A 10,833-nucleotide genomic window follows, 5' to 3' on the forward strand; every position below is an offset into this window, starting at 1 on the left:
AAGTATAGCAATAAAAATGCAGCTTGCCATATGCTGAAGGCTTATTTTACCACCAATGCTAAAAGTTGTACAATAGTCTAAACAAAGACTATTAAGTTTTATGACTATAAATTCAGTTGCTACCCAATGTTACAAGTGGATGTTAATGAGAGATTGAGTCACCAGATCCTTAAACCTGCATAACCACTCACAATTGTCTTAGCAAAAGTGTCTGTGATGTCATTATCTGTGGAAGCTGCCGAAAAAGGCAAATTGGAATTTGTCCAACTCCAGATGTTTCAATGTTAACACACTAATTATGCCCATTATGAAATACATTCATGTCCTTTGTGATATCGTCTGGACCAATTATCAGTTTCCCCTCTAGAGCTGAATATGCTTGATATGCAGACTTCCCAACAGTCTCATTGCACTCTTGGAAAGGAGCCAGAGAAGAAATCTCTCACCTGTGTCCAAGAGCTAGATTTGCCCCACAAAGGGCAGAAAATACAGGATCCGGTTCCTTAACTGGGTAGGGTTCAAAAGCTGAAATTGATGCCCTTAACTTGTGTCTCAGGCAAGGTATTGACTAATTACAATGAAGATAGGATCAGGTAGCTCCCTTTGCACTGCATATGGAGACCCAGTTTATTTATTTATTTAGTTTGTCAAACTTCTACAAGATAACATGTATAAGTATAAATATGAACATGAACACAGGAAATGAATACAGTAGGACAGGGACAGTAGGCACACTGGTGCGCTTATGCACACCCCCTTATAGAATGGTGTGAGGTCCACAGTAGACAGTTTAAGGTTAAAGCTATGGGGGTTTGAGGAAGTAACAATGGAGTCAGGTAGAGCATTCCAGGCGTTGACCACTCTATTTCTGAAGTCGTATTTTCTGCAATTGAGTCTGGAGCAGTTTACCTTGAGTTCGTATCTATTGTTTGCCCGCGTATTATTGTGGTTGAAGCTGAAGTAGTCGTTGACAGGTAGGACATTGTAGCAGATAATTTTGTGTACTAGCTTAGGCCAGACCTGGATGGCATAGTTCCAGGTTGTCCAAGCCTAGACAAGCCTCACTAGAATCCAGTGCTTCAAATCCCATTGAGTGAGATCTCAAAAAGGAGCATGGATTCTTTCTGCATGAAATTATTACAGACAGATTGAACCTTGCTTAATGTTCCCCAAGTTAGCCAGGAGCTGCCATTAGTTTTCTCTGCCATCTGCTCCTTGGGGCCTGGGTAAGGGTGGAGGGGTGGCGGTGGTTATGCGGGAATGTTTAGAGCCGAGGGAGTTCACTGTCCCTCAGATACCCGGGTGTGAGTCCCTTGGTGTGAACTGGGGCCCAGGGAGGCAGTGGGGCTTGCTGATTGTATACTTGGCTCCTCGCTATGCATCAGCAGCCCTGCCCGAGCTCCTCGAGCTAATCTCAGCGACGGCAGTTGAGACTCCCAGACTTTTGGTCATGGGGGACTTCAACTTGCCGTCAACGGGAGCGGCTTCTGAGGTGGCTCGGGAGTTCATGGCTTCCATGACGGCCATGGACCTGACCCAATTAGTACAGGGCCCCACTCACGAAGGGGGCCACACACTGGACCTCATTTTTGTATCTGAACAGTGGACGAGTGATCTGGGAATAGGGGATTTAGTCATCACGCCCCTGTCATGGTCAGACCACTCATCCCTCCGGCTGGACTTCCCTGGCGCTATCCCCCACCGCGAGGAGGCGGAACCAGACTCTATAAACTGGTACCACCCCAGGCACCTGATGGAATCTGATAGATTCCAGACGGAGCTTGGGCCAATTCCTGTAGCCTTGTCCCGCTTCCGCTCCAAGGACCTAGTGACTGCCTGGAATAGGGCGACGACTGGGGCCTTGGACCGGGTTGCGCCTTTGCGACCTCTCCTGCGGCATCGACCCACCCGGGCTCCTTGGTTTACTGAGGAGCTTAGGGTGATGAAGCGCCACAGGAGACGTCTAGAGAGCAGGTGGAGGTCCTCACGCTCCGAATCTGACCGAACACAGGTAAGAGCCTATTTGCGGACTTACCTTGTGGCAATAAGAGCGGCCAAACGTAGACATTGTGCTGCTCTTATTGCGTCCGCGGATAACCGCCCTGCCGCCCTGTTTAGGGTGACCCGCTCCCTTTTATCGCAGGGGGCGCGGGAGACACCCTTACAGGGTAGAGCAGAGGAGTTTGGAGAATATCTTCAGGACAAAATCGATCAGATCCGGAGCGGGTGGGCCTCCGTCAGTGGACCAGACGAGCTGCCAACAGCGAGTCTTGAGAGACCATTCTGGGAGGAGTTTGACTCTGTTGCCCCCGAGGATTTGGACAGGTTGCGTGGACGGCTGCGACCTACCACATGTTTAACGGACCCGTGCCCCTCCTGGCTGGTACTGGCAGCCTGGGAGGTGACACGAGGCTGGCTCCTGGGCCTGGTGAACGCCTCATTGGGTGAGGGATACTTACCTACCGCCTTGAAAGAGGCGGTGGTGAGACCCTTGCTCAAGAGACCTTCGCTCGACCCAATGGAGCTAGCTAATTATCGTCCAGTCTCCAACCTCCCCTTCTTGGCGAAGGTTGTTGAGAATGTGGTGGCGCAGCAATTTCCACGACACCTAGACGAATCCGACTATCTAGACCCACGCCAGTCCGGCTTCCGACCCGGGCACAGCACTGAGACAGCCTTGGTCGCGTTGGTTGATGATCTCTGGAGGGCCAGAGATAGGGGTTGTTCCTCTATCCTGGTCCTATTAGACCTCTCGGCGGCTTTTGATACCATCGACCATGGTATCCTATTGCGCCGGTTGGAGGGGATGGGAGTCGGAGGCACCGTTTTGCGGTGGTTCGGCTCCTACCTCTCCGACCGGAAGCAATGTGTGTTGACAGGGGGGCAGAGGTCGTCCCTGAGGCCACTCACTTGTGGGGTGCCACAGGGGTCGGTCCTCTCGCCTCTCCTGTTCAACGCATATGTGAAGCCGCTGGGCGAGATCATCCGTGGTTTTGGGGTTGAGTACCATCTTTACGCTGATGATACTCAGCTGTATATTTCAACCCCAAACCACCCCAACGAGGCTGTCGAAGTGATGTCCCGGTGTTTGGAAGCCGTCGGGGTCTGGATGGGGGACAACAGACTCAAACTCAACCCCTCCAAGACTGAGTGGCTGTGGGTACCGGCGCCTCGGTTCAGCCAGCTGACTCCATCGCTGGCCATAGGGGGCGAACAGCTGTCCCCTGTGGAGCGGGCGCGCAATTTGGGCGTCCTCCTCGATGCCCGGCTGTCAATGGAGGACCATGTGGCAGCCGTGGCAAGGGGGGCGTTCCACCAGGTTCGCCTGGTGCGCCAATTGCGCCCCCTACTGGACCGGAGTGCCCTGCGCACGGTCACTCATGCGCTGGTGACGTCTCGCCTGGACTACTGCAATGCTCTCTACATGGGGCTTCCCTTGGGATGCGTCCGGAGACTGCAGCTAGTTCAGAACGCAGCCGCGCGGGTTATTATGGGAAGTACTCGTTACTCCCACGTAACACCTCTCCTGCGCGAGCTGCACTGGCTACCTGTGGCCTTTCGGGTGCGTTTCAAGGTACTGATTACCATCTTTAAAGCGCTCCATGGCATAGGACCTAGGTATCTGCAGGATCGCATCCTACCACACACGTCCCTGCGACCTATCCGCTCACACAGAGAGGGGCTCCTCCTGGTGCCGTCTGCTAGGCAATGCCAGCGGGCGACACCTAGGAGTAGATCCTTCTCTGTGATGGGCCCAACCCTCTGGAATGACCTCCCCCCAGACATTCGAACTACCACCGACCTCCGTTCCTTCCGGCAAAAGTTAAAGACTCACCTATTTCAATCAGCTGGCCTGGCACTTTCTTAGTTTTACCTCCCGGGGATTTATTCATTTTAATTGGGTTTGGGGTTTTAATAAGCTTTTAATGTACTATATTTATTATTCTATATACAGTCTTGCAACCTCCTCCACCTACGTATTTAATTATTTAACTGTTTTATGTATGTATTTTATAACGTATTTTAGTGACTGTACACCGCCCCGAGTCCCTTTCGGGAGAAGGGGCGGTCTATAAATATGAATAATAATAATAATAATAATAATAATAATAATAATAATAATAATAATAATAATAATAATAATAATAATAATAATAATATATTGACTAATTACTGTGAAGATAGGATTGTGTGGCTCTCTCACCAAGCGACACTTTTCATTGCCCAACAAAGAGACCCGGTTCAGTCTAGTAGTTAAGGCTCCAGGCTACAAACCATGAGACTGTGAGTTCTAGTCTCACCTTGGAAATGAAAGTTGGTTGGGTGACTTTGCACCAGTTGAAGTGACTCTCAGCCCAATTCACTTCACAGAGTTAAGTTGATTTAAGGAAAATAGGAAGAAGGAAGAAGGAATATTAGGTATGTGTGCAACCTTGAACTGTTTATAAAAATAATAAAAGTGAAGAAATCTTTAAAGAGCTCTGAAGGGAGTGTGAGATAGTTAATGTGAGTGAGACAGGGGGACTTCATCAGATATGAACCTTTGCTCTTTAGATAACTCTGTGGTGCTTGTTCTGGGGGCAGAAATTGAGATATATCTGTCTGAAGGAATTTAGAGTATTGTGACAAGTTGGGTAGCAGGACACTAAATAAAGGAAGGTTAGGGGAGAACCCAGAAGCTCCCCGGCGAGAACGGCTGGGGAAATAGCAAGCTCTGCCAAGCTACATGAAAAGCCCGCCGGCAAGCCGTCATCCTAGGAGCAAAAATGGGTTGCAAGTGCAGCATGGCGGGGGCTTCAAGGGAGAAAGAAAGAAAGAAAGAAAGAAATCCTCACTGTTTGGGGATCCCAAAGTGCATGGAGCAGAGGTCTTCAAACTTGGCAATTTTAAGACTTGTGGACCTCAACTCCCAGAATTAAGCTCTGCTGGCTAGAGAATTCTGAGAGTTGAAGTCCACAAGTCTTAAAGTTGCCAAGTTTGAAGACCTCTGGCATGCAGCTTGAGTTGAGAGCTTATTGAAAGTGTGGCAAACTATCCTTGCTCAGGCTAAGCTAATCAATAGTGGAGGTCTAAGAATGTCAGATGATCAATGAGCATGTTCTCAGTTTCAAAACACCTGGATTTTCTTCCTCCTACCAAAGACTTTTTGGGTTTCTTCACAGAGGAAGGAAGGAGGGAGGGAGGGAGGGGGAGGGGGAATGGAGGAAGAGAAAGGAGAAAATAAGAAAGGGAGGGAATGGAGAAAGAAAGAAAGAAAGAAAGAAAGAAAGAAAGAAAGAAGGATAGAGGAAAGGGAAGAGAGAAAAAGAAAGGGAGGGAGGGAATGGAGAAAGAAAAAGAGGGAAGGGAGAAAGAAAGTAAGGGGGAAAGCGGGAGAGAAGGGCGAAAGAGGGAAGGGAAGGGAGAAAGAAAGAAAAAAGGAAAAGGAGGGAAGGGAGAAAGAAAGAAAGGAGGGAAGGGAGAAAGAAAGAGAAAAAGAAAGAAGGAAAGAAAGGGGGAGGGAAGGGAGAAAGAGGGAAGGAAGGAGGAAAGGAAGAAAGAAGGGGTGGGAAGGGAGAAAAAAGAAAGAAAGGGAGGGGGGAGGGAGGGAGGGAAGGGAGAAAAAGGGAAGGGAAAGTGAATGAGATATGGATGGATGGATAGAAGGAGGGAGGGAGGGAGAGAAATAAAAAGAAGAGGAAGGAAGGACCACAAACCTGGCACCAGACACAGCTTCAGAGGATGCTTTGAAACAGCACAGCAATCCAGGGCTGGAAAGGATCTTGGAGGTCATCTAGTCAAACCCCATTACAAAGGAAGTTACCATGAGATAATTCAGCATCCCGCCCCAACATTAAGAATTTTTTTTGAGTTCTCCTTCCCTTGAAATGATGCCTTATTAAAGATAAGCAATTAAATATAAACCCAGGTTGTTTTCACAAATACCTTGAGGTCTCTCAGCTCAAGAAGCATATTATGGAAGAAAATTGGCAGATAAAGATAAATAGTTGACATATCAAACTTATTGGAAAATGAATAGCTGAAGGATATAATCACCAATGATTTTTTCCATTTACAGTCATCTGAAAGATTTAAAGTGGATAAAAAGACATAGGATAAAGCAACGAGAGCCAGAATTTGAAATATAATTGTGTTTTCATGATGAATATGAACTGTAATTATAAAAATGTACAAACCTTTGTGCAAATTTAAAGCAGAAGAGGAAGAACAGGTTAAAGAATGCCTGATAAAGTTTAGAACCTATTCTGTAGGTGTGGCCTGTTTTGTGGGAATGGCTTGGTGGTCATGTGACTGGGTGGGCATGGCCAACTTGGAAAATGTGGTGAAACTCACTTAACGATGCTCTTGCTTAGCAACCAAAATTTTGGCCTCAATTGTGGTCATAAGTTCTCTTTCTTTTTTCTTTCTTTCTTTCTTTCTTTCTTTCTTTCTTTCTTTCTTTCTTTCTTCTCGCTCTCCTACTTTCTTTTTCTTTTCTTTCTTTCTTTCTCTTTCTCTCTCTTTCTCTTTCTCTCACTCTGTCTGTCTGTCTGTCTCTCTGTCTCTCTGTCTGTCTCTCTATCTATCTATCTATCTATCTATCTATCTTTGTCTCTCCCTCCCTCCCTCCCTCCCTCTCTGTCTCTCTCTGTCATTCTCTCTCTGTATATGCCTCTCTGTCTGTCTCTCTCTGCATCTCTTTCTCTCTCTCCTCCCTCCTCCCATCTGTCACTGTGTGTGTGTGTGTGTCTGTCTGTCTGTCTGTCTATCACTCACTCTCTGTGTGTGTCTCTCTCTCTCTCTGTTTGTCTGTCTCTGTCTCTCTCTGTCTCTGTGTGTGTCTCTCTGTCTCTCTCCCCTCCCTTCCTTTCTCTCTGTCACTCTGTGTGTGTATGTGTGTGTGTGTGTGTGTCTGTCTGTCTCTCACTCACTCACTTAATCACTCACTCTATGTGTGTGTGTATGTCTTTCTGTGTCCCTCTCTGTCTGTCTGTCTCTGTCTGTCTGTCTGTCCAATCACATTTGAAATACTCAACAACTGGCCTGCATTTATGTTATTTTGCATCAGTCTGCAGTCTTAGGACCAAAATATATGGTAAAAAGTTCCTGGCAGTGGCGTTTTTCCCTGAGGGGCTCCGCAGAACATCCCAAGACCGATGCTACCATATCTGGCCTCTTCTGGGACAGGTCCTCTTCAGAAGGATGAGGCCCCACTTGTCCCCCTCGTGTTCCTCATCTTCCAGCTGCGGCCCCACACTGTGGAAAACATAGGCACATGCAAAACCCGCACAATTACAGCCCGGAGACTCTTGGAAGGAAGCTTCTGCAGAAGACCGGTCGAGTGAGAACAAGTTCCTGCCGTTACGGGGGCTCCAGGATGAGGGACGGAATCTTTGCCATGGGACAGTAAAGCACCATCCGCCAGAGGCAGCAGGACCAAAGCCCCTCTCCCAACTGGCCCTTCTCCCTCTGAGGGCAAGGGACCCGGCTGCCCCACTGCCTCTGGCTTCCCTCTGAGAGCCTCCAAGGCTGTAAATTGTGTGGGGTGTGCACGTGCCTATGTTTTCCACAGTGTGGTACCATGGCCAGAAGACGAGGAATGCGAAGGGGACCAGCGGGGCCTCATCCTTCTGAAGAGGACCTGTCTCCAAAGAGGGCAGATGTGGTGGCATCAGTCTTGGGATGATCTGCGGAGCCCCCCAGGGAAAAATGCCATGGGGGATGGTTTTTTCCCAGGTGGCTGTCAGAGAGAAGAGGGCAGTGTGCGCCCGTGGGCTTGTGCAACAGTGAAATCCTCGCCTCCTGTTCTTTCTTCGTCTGCTGCACAAGGCCACGTGGTGTGCGCTGCCCCCTTCTCTCTGACAGCTGCCTCATTTCCAATGGAGGGGGTGGGGAATGCATGCGTTTTCCTCCCTCTGCATGGATTTCCCATCCCCTATTAGTAATGAGGCAGCAGTTGGCGGGGCAAGCCTGGTATGGACAGATGGGGCAAGTGAACGCGACTGGGCGGACAGGGGCAGCGAGCCATGGGAGGGAGCGTTCCAGTATGCGGTCTCCGGAAGAACGGGTACCGGAAGACACGCTAAATTTGACGAACCGGTACAGGCGTACTCCCTGTAATCCATCCCTGGTTAAAGGGATTGAATTCATATTATATTGCACGCTCAGAGATAATTTTTATAAAATGATGTTTCATTAGTACATCAGGCCCAAAAAATTATCTAGAATGTATACAGTCTCTTCAAATGCATATTGGAAATATGAACAACACAAGGAGACATTTTATGAGGCTTAGTGGACAGGTAAAAAAACTAAACATATTTTATTTCAAAAATATACTTCAACACAGATGATTTTTTAGATCAATAGTCTATTGAAAGCAGAACCTTCCCTTTTAGGATTAACAGATAAACAGTTGGAAGAAAACCATGGTAGATGATTTCAGTGTATCAAATGTTTCTCAACTTTGGTAGCTTGAAGATGTGTGGACTTCAACTCCCAGAATTTTCCAGCCAGCTGGGGAAAAATATTATTTATTATTATTTGGTGGATTTCATTTGTTATTTAGTTCCTGTCATTTGATTAATGCAGTGTCTCTGAGTAGTTTACAATATAATAAAAGTTAAAAATGCAAAATCAATTAGTATAAAATTAAAAGTGAAAAATTAAAAACCAACTTGATGGGCATGAGAATCTTCTCTATCCTATCAGCCATCCCATCCCCCATGCAACAAAACCTGTCGATTATATTATATATATTTATTGGTAACGGAAAGCCTCTTACGGAACTTTTGCATAAAAATAAAAAAGGAACACGATATATGGTTTTGAGTATTACATAGGATAGGTTATGGAAAAAAGAGGAGTAGTGTGTAATTTTAGAAAGTAAAAGTATATTAATTTTATAACAAATTTTTCTCCATTTTCTGTTTTTCCTCAACTTTTTTCTTTTTTTCCCCCTCTTTGCTTTATTTCTTTCTTTCTTTTTCTTTACATCAGTTCATATTAATTTTTATCTTCTTGTTTAATACTTTGAATAGAAATTATATAAAGGAATAAAGGAAACAAATTGCTTTCCCTGGTGCAGTAGACCACTGCAGAAACAGCATGGTGGGAGAATGGGGTGTTTTAGGAGCCTGAATATAAATCAAGTAGTCATTCTATTTAATTATAATAGCAATAGCACTTAAATTTATATGCAGCTTTACAGTGCTTTACAGCCCTCTCCGAGTGGTTTACAGAATCCGCATATTGCCCATAGGTGAGTTACCCCCCCAGTTTGGCCCGGTTCAGCCAAACTGGTAGTGGTATTTTGGCCTGGGTCATAGAACTGGCAGCAACCCAGGCTCGCCATGCCCCCGAACTGGTTTGTCAGTCGCTGCTGCCATTGCCGGCATGTTGTTTAGTAGTGCATGCGCGTGTGCAGTTCACTCTAAATTGTTCTGCACATGTGTGAAGCGAACTGGTAGTAAAACTGGGAACAACCCATCTCTGATATTGCCCCCAACAATTTGGGTCCTCATTTTACCCACCTTGAGCCTGGTGAGATTTGAACTGCCAAATTGAATTTAGCTGGCAGTCAGCAGAAGTAGCTTGCAGTACTGCACTCTAACCACTGCGCCGCTGTGGCTCACTCTATGCAGAACAGAGATTCTAAATTCAGACAATAGTTATACTGTACAGCAAAAACCAAGCCTTAATGATACTTGCTTCAACTACAGTGGTTTCCACAAAGGTCCTCTGTTCCGGTGGGAACAGAGGTTAAATCTCATTGGTCGAAGGGTCTGACAGCTCCCTATAAAAGGGCTGCTGTCAGACACAACCTTCGCTGGATTGTTCTTACTTGTTGTGATTAAATGAAGAGTTGTTATTGCCTTTAGCCTGAGTGTGCCTTTCTATTACCTAATCTAACACTTAATATAACTGGAGGTACATCCTAGATATTGTCTAGTCTTGAATGCCAATTTAGAATTTCCATATAAAAATTTCAAGGAAGTTTACTAATATTGTATGAAGAGATTCATTGGTACTTGATGCCAAGTTTTGAACCAGAAATTCATTTGGTTACACAGTTCTTCCCTGCCACAGGAAAGATTAATAGCTGGTTTGTCAACCCTGAAGCCATTTTGGAGCATCTTCAGGTATGCCACAGCAAGGCTGTGGAAATGGGAGGGTGGAGTAGAGATAGCTGGAGACTTGCAGCCAAAATAAAATTCTTTCTCCTGGGAACCAAGGAAGTTCTCACCAGGTGCTGGGGAGGCGTGGACTGAAACCAAGTGGAGTTGGGACTGTGACCTGGTTGGACCATGTGATGGAATGTGGACTGGGGGAAAGAACTTTTATTTTCAATTTGGGTGGGTAAAACTTTAGGACCTTCAGAGTCGGGTTTTCACCAGATGTGCCAATATGATATGCCTAATAAATTTGGACTTTGAGGAGCCCTTTGGCTTTGGAGGTTGCATTGGATCTGTTCAGAGGTGGGTTCCAGATCCCGTTGCAACTGGTACGCTGCGATGGGGCTGGGCATCCACCATGTGCATGTGTGCTGCGCATGCATGCGCACCACCACCCTGCGATGTTCCAGCTGGCGGAGAATCGTGCAGGTGCCATCCATTGTGTGTCCATGCGCAAATGGCCTGGTAGGGTCAAATACTGGTAAGGAGAGCGGGTGGGTGGGTGGGCCCTCCGCAGCAACGTACCGGAACGGTACCTGCTGCTCCCACCAAGCACTGGTACGCCCATACTGGGGCGTACTGGCCATAACCCACCACTGGATCTGTTACTTGGAACCCTGACAGAGTTCAGTTATGTGAGAATAATGAAGGGTGAAATATATAAATGAAAATGACAAAA

Source organism: Natrix helvetica, assembly GCF_964273705.1.
Source record: "Natrix helvetica genome assembly, chromosome: 1".
Taxonomy (NCBI): domain Eukaryota; kingdom Metazoa; phylum Chordata; class Lepidosauria; order Squamata; family Natricidae; genus Natrix; species Natrix helvetica.